A 16,719-nucleotide genomic window follows, 5' to 3' on the forward strand; every position below is an offset into this window, starting at 1 on the left:
ATTCCGTCCAACCAGGCACATTCCAGAGAGTAGAAAAATGTATTAGGCAATTGTTTTTTAACTCACTGAAACAGTGCCCTCTGCTACAACTATGACTAGTAAGATTTTGGTTGTTTTAGAGATGAACTATTATTCTCGGCATAGATGAGCCAGCCTGGTGCCACCTTGAATATTCACCATTCACAAGATGCCACTTTTGCCATAGGAAATCACACATGTGACTCCTTTCCATGGCAACCTGTAAATTACAGATCCCCAAGTCAGCTGCAAGGGAAAAAATAAATAACTTTAAAGAAGAAAAAAAAAAAAAAAACACGAACCCTAGCTCTTAGCAGAGTTATCCTGGGCATCTCTGAAACATTTTTGGCTTGGTTCAAAACCATCTCTATTATAAGGGTGACAGTAAGATTGTGTTTTATCCTACAGATTGTCAATTAGACCAAGCTGTCTATATATAGCAAGAATCTAAAACTAGATTTGGGGAGTAAAGAAGGCATCTTCATAAGTTATGTGTCAGATAAGTATCTCTTCATGACCAGGACACCCTGTCCTGCTGTTATCTCTTTAAAGATCTCTTGATAAACTACAACTGCTTCAAGGAAGGTAGAAGCATCAGAACTCTGACTTTCTAATGAATAACTAATATGAATATGAAACAGTATTTTAAGATTTCCTTTATAACACATACATACTTTGCAATAGAGGATAATATAAGAAGATTAATGCATCAATCTTATCAATGGTTTCACTCATTTTAAAAAAGAAAGAGACAGAGAGGAGACGAGGGAGGGAGGAAGGAAGAAAGGAAGGAAGGAAGGAAGGAAGGAAGGAAGGAAGGAAGGAAGGAAGGAAGGAAGAAAGAAAGAAAGAAAGAAAGAAAGAAAGAAAGAAAGAAAGAAAGAAAGAAAGAAAGAAAGAAAGAAAGAAAGAAAGAAAGAAAGAAAGAAAGAAAGAAAGAAAGAAAGAAAGAAAGAAAAAGAAAGAAAGAAAAGAAAAGAAAGAAAGGCATTTGACACATAACAAACCATTATGTATCAATTGAGTTTCTCTGCACGTAGTTCAAGGACATCATAAGGCCTAATATAGGGACCCTTCTTGATTTGTACTTTATTTCCTATAGAACAACAGATTACAGTATGCCTTTTGTTTCAGATAAAAATCAATACATATAGGGCAGTAATGTACTGATTTCCACCCAATGGTAACAAATTTATACAGAATTGTTTTAAATTTATACAGATTTTGAATTTATCACCAAGTCTGAAAAACCTGGCTAAGACAGTCATTGTGCCATACTGGGTTTGTTTGGATCCTGTGTTGTTGACATTAACCCTAAATAATCACAGAAGCAGTGCTTTTACAAATGTATTTGAGTTGGTCTCTGTTCTTAATTCATTTAAATTTCAAGGAGCTGAGAATGTACTGAAAATCTTGCAGTCAGCTAGCTTTAGCTTTTTTACTTTTTCAGGGTGCTTTCCTAAACTAAATGATAATTTTAGTTTAATTCTATATAGAAGACTACATCCACTTCCATAGAACAATTTAATTATATTTTGTTCCCGCCCAATTGTATGACCTGAGTCAAATCTTTAACTCATACTAATGACTATAGCACTAATATTAGCAAAAGAAATCCTGGAAAATTCATGCTTTCCTCTTTCTATATGATGGACTATTCCTTTCCTATTACTTATGTTTCTTTGACTTCCTACTGCATATACATAAAATTCAAATTTCCACTGCATACAAGGCTCTTCACAAGTAAACTTCCCTTAACTGTCTTCTCTTCCATGAATCAGAATACAGAGTTTAAGGCTTGGTTAGACTTAAATTCAGATCTTGCCTCTGTCATTTTCTGTCTATGTAAATTTGAGATATTTTTGGTTTTGTTTTTACTTTATCTGGGCTTAGATTTCTTTTGTGTAAAATGGGGCTAATAATACTTAACATTTTTGTGATGAGTTAATGTTAGAGAACATGTAAAACATTGAGAACAATGGTCATTCCCAACAGCAGGAGCACCCCACCCAGCCCTTCCCCACTTTCAGTTTTTCCCCAAACTCCCCTCTACTAACTTTATTTTCTTTCTGAGCAGGGAACATGACACGGGGCTCCATACCAGGATCCTAGGATCATGACCTGAGGTGAAGGCAGATGCTTAAGTGACTGAGCCACCCACATGCCCCCCTAACTCTATTTTCTAACTACACTGAACAATTTTCCTTTCTCCAAATAATAAGTGTTTTCCTTCTCTCTACCTTGACACATGGCATGCACACTGCTTGAAACTCCCTTTTTACTGCACTTCTCCTTTGATCATCTGAGTGTCATCTTTATGATGCCTTCCTTGACCTCTCTCCACATGAATTCAGAGTCTGCTTTTATTCTGAACTTATGCAGAATCTTTAAACACCTCTGTTACAGCACTTATGATATTGTATTATAATTGCATGTGTACCTTTAGGCTTCCCTGTATACCTGAGCCCCTCAAAGGCAGAGTTGCCATCTAAAGCATGTTTGTGTCCCTAGCACCCAGTGTTCAATATTTGTTGAATGAAAGTATCCTGTGCTCAAGAAACTCTTGGCCACTATATTTCTTTTCTTTTTTGATATTTTTAAATGTGGATTCTCAACCATAATTAAGACAAGACTGCTCTCTTGCTCTGGGACTTGCATTAGTAGGCACTGAACAAATGTCTGTCCAGTTAAATATAGTGTGAGCAGCAGACACTGGTATTGTTTGAGGTAGGAGACTGATAATGGAGGGGAGAAGGAAAATTAAGTGAATTTGAAAAAAGAAGAGATCAATAGAACACTACCTTCATTTATCATCCCCAATTTAATTTCACCTTTGAAAACCTGACAGGTATGTAGCAGCAAATACGTGCTACAGAAAACAGATTTCTTTTTCTCTTTTTAACTTTTTAAAATCAGGCTTTAGTCTGATTGCTATGGCTAGGACTTTCAGTACTATGTTGAATAAGATTGGTGAGAGTGGACATCTTTGTCTTGTTCCTGATCTTAGAGAAAAAGCAAGAAATAAGAGGCATCCATATTGGTAAGGAAGAAGTTAAACTGTCATTCCTTGCAGATGACATATTACTATACATAGAAAATCCTAAAGATTCTATCGAAAACTACTAGAAGTAAAAAAATGAATTCAGAAAAGTTTCAGGAGACAAAATTAATACCCAGAAAAAAGTTCCCACAAAATTAATAAAACAGTAGGGTTTCTATATACTAATAACAAAGTAGCAGAAAGAGAAATTAAGAAAACAATTCCATTTATAATTGCACCAAAAATAATAAAATACCTAGGAATAAACTTACCCAGGGAGGTGAAAGACCCATACTATGAAAACTACAAAATACTGATGAAAGAAATTGACGATGACATAAATAAATAGAAAGATATTCCACACTCATATATTATTAAAATGTCCATACTACTCAACGCAATCCCAATCAAAATACCATTTTTCACAAAACTAGAACAAATAATTCTAAAATTTGTGTGGAATGATAGAAGACCCTGGATAGCCAAAGCAATCTTGAAAAAAAAAGAACAAAGATGGAGCAATCACAATTCTGGATTTCAAGATATACTACAAACCTGTCATATTCAAAACAGTATGGTACTGGCACAAAAATGGACACATAAATCAATAGACCAGAATACAGAGCCCAGAAATAAACACACATTTAATGACCAATTAATCTAAGACAACAGAGATAAGAATATACAATGGGAAAAAGACAGTCTTTTCAATAAGTGGTGCTGGGAAAACTGGACAGCTACATGCAAAAGAACGAAACTGGACTACTTCCTAACAACATACAAATAAAACACACAAATAAACTCAAAATGGATTAAAGACCTAAATGTGCTACCTGAAACCATAAATATCCTAGAAGAGAATATAGGTAATAATTTCTTTGACATCAGCCATAGCAACATTTTCTAGATATGTTTCCTAAGGCCAGGGAAATAAGAGTAAAAATAAGCTATTGGGATTATATGAAAATAAAATGCTTTTGTACAGTGAAGGAAACCATCAACAAAACAAAAAGGCAACCTGCTGAGTGGGAGAAGATATATTCAATAAGGGATAAATATCCAAAATATATAAAGAACTTATACAACTCAACACCAAAAGACAAATAATCCAATTAAAAATGGGCAGAAGATATGAACAAACATTTCTCCAAAGAAGACATACATATGGCCAACAGATGTATGAAAAGATTCTCAACATCACTAATCATAAGGGAAATGCAAATCAAAACCATAATGACATATCACCTCACACCTTTTAGAATGGCTAAAATTAAGAAGATAAGGTACAAGTGTTGGTATGAATGTGGAGAAAAAGGAACTCTGGTGCATCTATTGGTGGAAATGTAAATTGGTACGGCCACTGTGGCTAACAGTTTGTAGGTTCCTCAAAATATTCAAAATGGAAATACCATATGATCCAATAATTCCACAACTGGGTATTTACCCAAAGAAAATGAAAACATTCATTTGAAAAGGTATATACACTTCTACATTTATTGCAGCTTTATTTACAATAGCTATGATATGGAAGCAACCGACATGTACATCAATAGATGAATGGATAAATAAGATGTGGTATATATACACACAATGGAATATTATTCAGCCATAAAAAGAATAAGATCTTGCCATTTGCAACAACATGGATGAACCTATAGGGTATAATGCTAGGTGAGATAAGTGAAAGAGAGAAAGACAAATACCACATAATTTCACTTATATGTAGAATCTAAAAAAACACATTAATAAAGAAACCAAAAGCAGAATTTGACCTATAAGTACAGAGAGCAAACTGAGGGTTGCCAGAGGGGAGGGGCCTGTGGGGAGGGCAAAATGGGTGATGCGGAGTGGAAGATACAGTCTTCCAGTTATAGAATGAATGTCATGAAAATAAAAGGCACAGCCTACAGAATATAGTCAGTGATACTGTAATCATGTTATATGGTCACAGATAGCAGCTACACTTGTGGGCATAGCATAACTAATAGAGATATTGAGTCACTATGTTACACACCTAAAAGTAATGTAACATTGTGTGTCAACTATACTCAAATACTAATTAATTAATTAAATATAAAATCATGCTATAGGAGGTGCGAATGCAATTGGGAAATGTGGTTTTGTATTAAAATTATGAGATAGATAACCTGAAAAAGCCTTAGCGATGAAAAACAGCATAGAAAAAGGTAGGCAGTTTTCCTGAGATAAAAACATCAACTTCCCTTCTTAAAAACAATAAGTTTTTAAGAAGTTCACAGTTAAAATTAGGATGCATTCTGGAGGGAGAACTATATCATGAAATTTGTTCTTAAGTCAAAAGTCCCTTCTAGTCTGCTGACTGGGCTGGTGCTCAGGTTGACTGACTCCATCTCTATCACCAGTAGAGGAAAGGCAGTGGTGACTGATGACTTTCTCAATACCCATCTTTTTTTTTTTTTTTTTAAGAAGTGAGAAAGATATCTTGAAATAGACACTGAAGTAGGTATCATCTGTCTTTTTGGCCTGATATAAAGTTCATGGATTTCTTAAGAATGTAAGTCAAGGGAATTGAAAAAAAGCAGAACAAGTGTTCTTGAAAACCAAGTAAAAACTTTTGCTAACTTCTAGTAATTCTGACATCTTGAAATTTCCTGAAGTATATATAAAAGATAGCAGTAGCCAAGATGGAAAAATCATGTAGACACAGAAATGTGTAAGTGTGTCCAGTTATTTGCACAATCTGACCACCAGTAGTATATTTGTAGGTTTGTTTTGTGAGATGTAATACAGTAATTTGTCACTCACACACACACACACACACACACACACACGCCTCAAACCTCATCTCTAGTTTCTCCAATCTATCTTGTACAAACAGGTAAAACTTCGTAAAATATAGGTCCAATAACCTCATACTTCTGCTTAAAACTTAATCCACATAACATAGTCCAACCCTAAAAACCATACACAAACATTTCCAGTTCAGTTTTTCAGGGTTTTTTTTCTTATTTCTTCAACATATAACCAGTACATCAGACAAACCTGACTAGGCAATATGTTCTTGTACTTTGGAGCACTCAATCCCCATAATACTCCCAGCTGCCAATTCTCTTTTTTGCTCATTGACTTTTTTTTTAGTTTTCTGCAATTGTCTTTATTTAAAATAATTTTAATTATACAATTACAATGTTAATTCATCCTTGCATAGGATTTCAAATAATTTAGATAATGGTAAAGGTTCTTTGGATTTCTATCAAATTTCCCTTCTCTTACTAGATGAACAATCGCTGTTAGCATTACTATTAAATGTATTGACATATGTATATATAAAATATATAAATACATATATACATATAAAATATGTGACTTTTGCTTGTATGTTTATGTTTATTTTACATAAAAAGAATTATACCTCGAAAATATTAACCTTTTTTCCTTACCTGTTTTCTTAATGATCTTTTCCTGTCAGTAATAGAGATCTGCTATAATACTTCAAGTGTGAATCTGTCATCTTTTAACAATCCACCCACTATGGATAATTGGGTTACCTCCATTTTGTTGTGTTTGTTTTGTTTTATTCTCTCTTGTTTTTTTAAAGACTTAAATTTTTTAGAGCAGTTTTAGGTTCATAACAATATTGAGCAGAAGGTACAGAGATATCCCATATACTCACTTCCCCACACATGCATAGTGCCTCCCATTATCAACATCCTGCGCCAGAGTGGTGCACGTGCTACAGTTGATGAATCTACACTTCTACATCATTGGCACCCAAAGTTCATAGTTTACATTAGAGTTTACTCTTGGTGTTGCAAATTCTATGGGTTTGGATAAATACATAAAGGCATGTATTTATGTATTTTTAGCATTTTAGTATCACACAGAGTATTTTCACTGTCACAAAAATGCTCCATCTATTCATCTTCCCTCACCTATCCTCCATTTTTAATATCACTGTCAATTTCTCCCTTTATGTCTATCAATATTTGCTTTATATATTTAGGTGCTCCTGTATTGGGTGCATAAATATTTATGAATGTTATATCCTCTTCTTGAACTGATCCTTCTATCATTATGTAATATCTTTCTTTGTCTTTGTTACAGTCTTTGTTTTAAAGTCTATTTTGTCTGATATGAGTATTGCTCCACCAGCTTTTTTTTTTCACAGTCATGTGCATGAAATACCTTTTTCCATTCCTTCACTTTCAATGGGCATGTGTCTTTAGGTCTGAAATGAGTTGCTTGTAGGCAGCATATAACGAGTCTTATTTTTTAGCCATTCAACCACTCTGTCTTTCGATTAGAGCATTTAATCCATTTACATTTAAAGTAATTATTGATAAGTATGTATTTATTGCCACTTTGTTCATTGTTTTCTAGTTGTTCATCTTCCATTTTTTGCCAGTGAAAAAAATGTTAAAAACTCAATGAACATGACTATACATTATTTTTTTCTAGGATATTGTATTAGTCAGCTCAGACTGCCTTAAGAAAATACCATAGACTGATAGCTTAAAGAAGAGAAATTTATTTTGCCACAATTCTGGATGCTGGAAGTCTGAGATCAAGGTGCTATCATGGTGAGGTTCTGCTGAGAGCTTTCTTCATGGCTTGCAGAGAGGAGGCTTCTTGCTGTGACCTCTCTGAGACAGAGAAAGTAAGCTCCCTCATGTCTCTCTTTAAAAGAACCCACCCTCATGACTTCATCTAACACTAATTACTTCCATAAGTCCCCATTTCCTAATACCATCACATTGGGAGTAAGAGCCTCAACATATGAATTTTGTAGACACACATTCAGTCCATAGCAGATATATACTTGGGAGGGGAGTTGGGTGGAAGGTTCTACCAGATTGTTTCCGAAAGGACTACCAACTTACTTGAGTACCAAAATGCATGAAAATATCCTGCACCCCACCCACCACTATCACTGGATTTTCAATCTTTCTTACTTGTTTCCAATTTTCTGAGGAACATTTGCTATCTCATTGTTTTAATTTATACTTAAGAGGTGCAATGAGGTTTGTTTTTTTTTTTTGGAGAATCATTCCTTTATTTTCTTTTTTTTTTTTACTTTTTTTAATTATGTTATGTTAATCACCATTCATTACATCATTAGTTTTTGATGTAGTGTTCCATGATTCACTGTTTGCAATGAGGTTTTAAGAGGTGCAATGTTTACTGGTCCTATGTACTTTTACCTTTGAATTACCTACTCATTTCCTCTGCTCATTTTCCTGTTGTGCTTTTGTTTTGTTTTGTGTTCTGTTGTTTGAAGGAGATCTTTATATATTCTGAATACTGATCCATTGTAAATTCTGTGATGGCAGAGGGTTTTTTTATCTGCTTTGTTCCCTGCTAGATCCCTAGGACCTAAAACAATACCTGGCACATATTGTATGCTCAATAAATGTTTACTGGAAGAATGAATAAGGAAGTGAAAAAAGAGATTGTAAACATTTTTTTCAGTATTTCCTGTCTTGACTTTATAGTGTCTAATTTAAACAGAAATTTTAAAACTTTGATATGATTATATTTATTTCTTCTACTAAGTATTCTACATTTTGTCTTATAACTATTTTTCCAACCAAAGCTTATAAACAGATTCCCCTTTATTCCCCTCTAATTCTATGCTATTTTTTCCTACTTTATTCATTTTTACTCAATTTAATCCATTTTTCTTTGCTCTTGATGTCTATAGTCAATACAACAGTAATTGTATTTATACATATTAATTAAGAAATCAATTTTATGTAATTTCATGGGATAAATCTTTATAGAAAATCACATTACAGACACATGATTTTTTTTATTGTTGAAGAGCTTAAAATACAATGTGATTGCCTTTTATCTTGGATCTTGCCCTCCCAATGCACATTCAAAAATGGAGTGGTACAACAGATTATGTTTCTACAAAGGTATCCTTTGATAGTCACAGCAATCTCAAGAAATGGGCTCTAGGAAATGTGTTTTGGAAGACAGCACACTATTTCCATTTGTATTCAATTTATTATTTAAAATTAAATTACACAGTACATTGGGCCCTGGATAAAATATTCTAAGTAAGATAGAGAATGTCAACACCACTATTTCTTTGCATGCCTGCTAAGTAAAACTCACAGAAGCAAAACACTAGGATATGATGTCAAGCAAAGCCTTCAGAAACTTAGCAAAAGTATACATTTGGGAAATAAAAAGTAAGGTGTACATACCAAAGTTACCTTGAGAACAAAAACAGAAAAGCCTCCTGTGAATGTTTCTTATCACAGCAATATTCTGTGGAAAAGATGAACAGTCATATCTGTCTTTTTGACCACGTCCCCACTCCTGAGTAGTAGCACTGTCAACATATAATATGAAAACCATCAATACATGTGACAGCGTTTGCACTCCAGGTGGTGAGAAACTCTATGAGCTGAGAAAGGAAATACAAAGATCAGGAAGTAATACCTTGGACTGAGACGAGAAGTATAGCAAACCACGGAAGAAGGGAGATGGAAATATAAAGTGATCTAAATAAGAGAGAAGAGAGAACTGATATTTAAGGAACAGAGGCAATATATTCATGTTAATTTAAATAAAAACAAAAGCATCTGTTATATTTTTTATTAAAGGAATGCATACCAAATGACTGTTGCAGGTATTATCTATGTATAGTCATCCACTGGAAAGGCCAGCACATGACTAAGAACTTTTCCTCTGGTTGAATAATTATTTATATAGCGCTTGTCTTCTACAAGTAAAAGTTATCAATGATCAAATGTAACCTGATCAATTCTGAACTATAATTATAGAAAAGAAGTTAACAGATGGAATAGCTTCACAGAGAGAAAAGTAACTAAGACACAGTGATGTAAAATAACTTCCCCAAAAAGACACTCTACCCATCAGTAGTATGTAAGTCAACTTATTTAATAAAAACAACTAGCTGTCTGTTAGGTCTCTATTGAGCATGGTTCTGGCAAGCCTATGTTATAGATTCAGAAATTAAAACATTCTGCCCTTGAGAGATTTAACACTGTTAGGGTCCCATGATCCACACACAGATGGCAGCTACACACAAGTCAAACAAAGACAGTGTGTATCTAAGAGTGATTTAGCCAGTAAATTATCATTTCTACCAGTTTTAAAATCAAATCTGCCTCTAATTTAGCTTTATAAATTGAAAGTACATAAATTGGAATCATCTCCAATTGCTAAAAAAAAAAAAAAAAACTTTTAAAAACACACAAAAGTGTTGTTTTGGAAAATAAATTAAATTCAACAAATATTGATTGAGCAACTACTGTGTGCCAGGAGCTAGAAACAATAAAGTAACTGGAAAATGGTCCCTGTTCCTAAGGTGCTGACAATCTAATAAAGTCTTTTTGGAAGAGTTTTATAGAGCTCAAAACACAAGAGAGACATTAAACTCTGCTTGAACAGCAGAGGTATCTGAAGAAAGAACTTTCTAATAGAGGGAGCATCACATGCAAAAGCACAGTATATGAATACTGTGGTAAGAGTTCTAGATGGTGTTGTGTTGCATCTGAAGGGGCAGGAGATGAAAACTAGGGAATTGGTCAGGGTTTTATGTGTCATACATGAGAATTCAGGGTGTATTTCATAGCCACTGGTCACATTATTTCCTCTGTGAAGCAAAAAGAAGCTCCTTCAATATTTCACCTTCATTCATAAACTTATATCCATGTCACTCTTCTTTTTTCTAATCTTCATTGCACTGGATGACTAAATCCTTCCCTGATTCTCTATTATCATTTCTCTGGCCTTACTTCATCATTTAATCTTTCTCTGGCTTCAGTTTTATTGACATCTTCCTCAAAAACTATAAATACACTCTCATCCTTAAAAATAAAACAATAAGAAAAAAACAAACAAAACCCACCACCTCTGAGGCTTCCTCTCTTCTCTTCTTTTCAGAACCAGGTACCTCAAGCTCTTCAAAGGAAGTTTCTCCACACAGCTTCTGTTCTCACTCCTCCACTCATTCCTTACTTGATTCCTCTTCTGCACTTGACATTACTGATCACTCCTCTGATGCTCTCGTGACCATCATGCCCATGCTCACCCAAAAATAACACATTGCTTGCTCCTCTCCTTCTTCAGTTGTTCCTTTTTAGTCTCTTTTGCTACTTTAGTCCCTGAACTACTACCTTCTCTATACTAAAAGAAAATCCTCAGTGATAATACTTCCCCTTGGCTAATAATGCTTCTCTCTTAAGTTACAACTACCTTTCTGTTATCTCCAAATTTTGTTCTTGTCAGACTAATTTATACTTGTTCCCTCTTACTGTTCTCAATCTCCCTTTACTTTACCCATCAGTTTGAAGCCCCAACACTGGACTGAATCTGTTCTGTCAATTGTTACAAGGGTTCATCTATGCAGGACGTCCAATCATTTCAAGGCTTTTGCTTGCTCAATCACTTACAGCAGTCAACACTTTGTTCTTTCCTAAATGTTTCCTATTATCTGAATCCATGGCACTCAAAATACCTCCTGGTTCTCCCCTACTTTCCTCAGCCTCTATCTAAAAGTTAAATATTCTCCCATGTTCAGATCTCATGACTGTATCCCTGGATAAGACCAACCTGATATCTTAAGAATATTCCCCTAGACCAGAACCCCAACTGGTAAAGGAATGGTTATTGGACATTTGGTATTTGAATAATTTTTTCTTGAATTACCCTTCAACCTCACCTATTAATTGACCTTTGAAGACTTCAACTAGCTTTCATTCTTTTCCAAGGGAGACAGGCAATGTCCATGATAGCCCATAAATTATTTCCCATTGCATAACAATGTTGAAACCCTCAGCCAAGCACTGGAAGCCTTCCACTCTGGGCCCCTACCATCTCTACATCCTACTGTAGCTTCTTGCCACCCATTCAGCGCTGAGACTGATTACAATCAACTTAATTATGAAGAAGTGAATGGGGAAGAAGAAAAAAGGATAGGTTTAGCCTTGGTTCAAATGCAGCTTGTACCAATGGACATGTTAATTTGCTTGATTATAGTGACTATTTCACACTGTGTGTGTGTATATATATATTATATATGTGTATATATACATTTGTATATGTATTATATATACATATATGTATGTATATATTTATATATATATAAAATCATCAAATTATACACCTTAAAGACATACAATTTTAAACTGTCAGTTATACTTCAATTTTAAAAAATGTACCCTGTATTATCTTTAGCAAGTTAATTAATTTTTCTAAGTCTATATTTCCTTATACGTAAAACTGTAAGGATACCTAATTCTCCATCTTCTGATAGAATTAGAATTCTCCTTATAGAATGACTAGCATAAAACACAAATATGCATAATAACATCTAACATTTATTTTTATGATTACAGTAATATTTATTACTACGGCCAGGTACTATATATATGTTTGTTCATTTAATCCCTTCAGAAACCCTTTCAGGTAAATACTCTAACCCCATGAGGGAGAAGCTCTCATCATTAAAGTTAGTGCTCTTATAAGAAGACATATAAAAGAGCCTGCTTCTTCTCTCTCTGATCTCAACTATATGAGGATAAAATGAGAAGATCTGCAAACCAGCAGGTAGGTTCTCACAAGACACTGGATCTGCCAACACCTTGATCATGGACTTCCCAGCCTCCAGAACTGTGAGATAGAAGTGTTGATTGTTTTAAGTCACCCAAGTCTGTGGTATATTTGTTACAGAAGGCTGAACTGAGACAAAAGTGGTATACAGTCAGGTTTTAGAGCACCTAACAGAGAACATAGAATATATCGGTCCCTGAATAAATCAATAAATCCAAAAAGAACACAATTCTCTATATACTGCTTTGCTCACTGCTTTGCTGTTACAGTTCTCTTATTGGGATTTCTATTTTCCCCTTCCTACTTCATGTTTAGCTGAAGGCCTGCCCTCCTTTCACAGCCCATCTCAAATCCACTTCAACATTCCTTCTTTATTCTTTCTTCCCTATACCTATTGGTAATCTGTCTATCACTTATGAAACTAATTTGTATGGTATGGCTGTATGTTTCTGTCCCTCCAAAATTCATGTGTTGAAATCCTAACCCTTAAGCATGATGGTATTAGAAATGAATCCTTTGGGACATGCTTAAGTCATGAGAGTGGAGTCCTCAAGAATGGAATTAGTGCCTTATAAAAGGGGCTCCAGAGAGACCCCCTAGCCCTTTCCACCATGTGAGGATACAATGAGAAGTCTGTGACCTAGAAGAGAGCCCTCCCCTGACCATAACGACAACTTAATCTCAGACTTCCAGCCACCAGAACTATGAGAAATAAATTTCTGTTGCTTATAAGCTACCCTTCAGTGGTATTTTATTATAATGGACTTAGACACTTATATCTCACATATTTATGCATATATCTATTTTTGCAATTAGCTTGAGAGACGTGAAAATGCATATTATGTTTGGTTTTTGTTTTTAGTCCTTGAATCCTCCATAACAATCTGGCACAATGCATTGCCTCAAATAAGTGTTCAGTAAGTCTTTGTTGAATTTCTTTTTAATATTATCAGAATAAATTGCCTAGGATTATTTACTTTAAAAAAATCATATTACCTCCCCCTAAATTCCTTGTTATTTATGCATTTTCAGACAAGGCTGGATTTTTTCATGTAGATGCAACAGAGGTTGGGCCTGAAGTTTGTAATGTGCTTTTGGTAGTAGGCCCATTCCCTGGTCAAAAAGAGTACTCCATCAGATTTTATTGTCCATGTGAATGCATTAATTGAAAAGCAGACCTCCAAAAAGACTGGTTGAACCATGCTGGGGTTCAATCATGCACAGATAAGTGACTACTTACTGCAAGACATCCACTTAGTTTCCTAGCACATATGAGGCTTTCCAGTGTGCACAATGAACTAAAAGTTGCTGAGCACAAAATGCTCTTTATCTAAGTAACACCAGTGCCATCTGCAGGAAAAGCTCAAGCAGCAGTTGTGCTTTTATTCATATGTTTCTCTTTAGGCCCATCAGAAAGCTTTGTCATGCTTTTTACCTGATGACAAACATTACAGGGTTCACCTCTTATGGAAGGTTTCCGTTGATTCTTAGTGAACGAAGCAGATGCTGTTAAAGTATAAAAAACCATAGAACAGCTGAACTAGAGGAATGCTAGTGTTCAAAAGGTCATAAGGAACAGAGGTTCAAAAGGAGTAAGATTTAAGAGATATAAACAAAACCTGGGAAGTAGATGGAAGCCCTTGCCTATGCTAGCCTGGAGAGTCTCATGATCTTATCCATGCAAACGGAGTCTATATCAGAAGTTTCAATGTAGTTTCATTAGACTGAAATATCAAAAAGCAAGGGATTTGAGAAAATATCATTCGTTTTATAACTATTTTTTAGAAGAGACTTTTTATTATGTAAGTCTCTTCTAACCTAAATTTACATTTGATTTCTGGTATGCACAACAAAGTCTTTTAGCCTTCTTTTTGCCTTTTTCTTTCTCTTCCAAGATTCAGGTACTCAAATTCTGGGTTCTATGTAACACTTACCAAAAAAAAAAAAATCCATTAATTTACTTTTGGTAGAACTACTTATAATCTTGAGCAGTTTTTATAACAGATAACCTTTTGACTGCCTATAATCCAGTGGAAATACACACTATAAATTCCAAGCTAAAGTAACAATGCTTCAACTCCACCTCCAATAATGTAACATTCTCTTATCCTCCAAAACAAGGAAGTCAATATCTCACCTCTATAACCATAGTTAACAGCAAAAAGATTATTGAAATAAGAAAAGCACTATTACAGCATGAATGGCATTGGCCAAGGAAACTATTTAACCACTAAATATCTTGGCACCAGGCTTTGTAGGGTTATAAGCCCTCTTCATTCAGTTCCCCAAACAGCACTAGGAATGAATCAATACTCTCAAGAAGTGATAAGCAAAAGAACCAAAACCACTGTGTAAAACAAAAATCAATAGCATTGAAATAATGCTAATGAAAAATAACATTCTGTCCATATAAGCACTAACATTAGAATCATTAACAAAGTACAAAGTAGATTCACAAAGAAGAATAAAATCTATTGAGATAACACCTATCTCTAAAGGTAAACATCATGATCTTCAAAAGCATAAAACTAGAATATTGAACTAATGATCTATCATGAAAAATCCACATCATTTTACTTGCTTAAATAAATTGGGTTTTCATGCTCCCTGTAGGTTAAATAACACTTAATGGTCATCTGTAGTTACAGAACCAGTCTAATAGAATCCATTCATAACATCAAAAGCCAACTGTGCATTATTATCCAGAAAAAATTAAATAATACCACATTTAATTCCTTTCATTTTTCAGTTCTCTCCAAATACATTCATTTTGCTCTTTGTTTTACAATGATGAGTACAATTATGTGTCTCAATCTGATGATATCCTCAAACTGTGATCTATGAGAGGAAAAATTATTCGAGTTTTATTGTGTGCAAAGCTTGCTAAATCCCCAATGAGTGCATGGTTAACGCACTTTCCCACTTTTTCTTCCTCATATTTTCTGCCACTCTTAAAAGAAATCTCTCAACTGGGCTTATACATCATGAATGGTTAGCACTGCACATAGAGTACACAATTATTTCTGAGTGTTACTGAGAATGTTGAAAGTTCTACCTGCCCAACATGTCTCTCCCATCAACCTGCTAGAAAACCTAACTGGAGAACAGATGTTCAACCATTACCACAAGAAAAAATTTTAAAGATCAGAAATGCTACATACAATTACTGATGTTAACATAACAATGTAACTATGTATAGAACCCTGAAAAGCAAATAGATTGAACTGAATGAACATTAAGCTTAAATGTAAAATATAGATAACAACCATGATCATGTAGGCATTATTGATAATTGATAATATTGATATTGATAATAAGCTTAATTTCAGTTGTAACAATAAGAGGAATTATCCTATTAAAAAAAAGACTCTCTAGGTAGGTAGAAGGTAAGTGCAGTAAAAGTAAATTAATGAAGATAAACATTTTGGTAGAAATTTGTGGGAGGAAAGAAATGAAAGGTATTATGATATTATAACATTCCTGAGTCACTTCTAGAATGTGCTACTAAGGTCAGAAAATAGACACGGTCATAACTGAGGACCTTAATCAGTTCTTGTCTGTCATTTAGTTCAAACAAAGCATATGAAAGCCTTCATAATTTGGGCACTAAGAAGTCAAAAATTACCTCAGGACTTAAGACCAAAAAAGAACTGGTTAGGGAAACCAAAGTAATGGAAGTCTTAGGATTCAGGGGCCCTGTCACCTGGAGGCTTACAATAACCAGAAGAAGAAAAAAGAGTTAGATGGCTTTAGATAAGTCTAGAATGTAGTAAGACAAGAATTTGAAAGTTCAGAGAAAAATTCAAAATTCTATGGCATGGAAACCTAAAAGGAAAAATAGGTCAAAAGACCTAGAGCCTTCACATGACATTCAATTCTATCTAGTAAATCTCAAATTATCTTTAGGAGGAGAGAAGAGAGTGAAGTAAGCAAAATAAATATGGTAGTCCATGCAATTCATAGGCTAGCTAATACAATGGCCTACAGTTTTAAAGTCTACATGCCAAAAATGAAAAGATTATGCCAAAGACAAGAAAGACATAACCATCAAGGGTGAATGTGAGAGTTGCAGGACACTGTTTAATATAGAGACC

General features: G+C 34.4%; 1 pseudogene; it reads left to right on the forward strand.

Annotated features, from left to right (window-relative positions):
• Positions 1-16,719, forward strand: part of LOC113909305 — a 48,822-nt pseudogene that overhangs the window by 15,494 nt on the left and 16,609 nt on the right.

Source organism: Zalophus californianus, chromosome 6, assembly GCF_009762305.2.
Source record: "Zalophus californianus isolate mZalCal1 chromosome 6, mZalCal1.pri.v2, whole genome shotgun sequence".
NCBI classification, from domain to species: Eukaryota; Metazoa; Chordata; class Mammalia; order Carnivora; family Otariidae; genus Zalophus; species Zalophus californianus.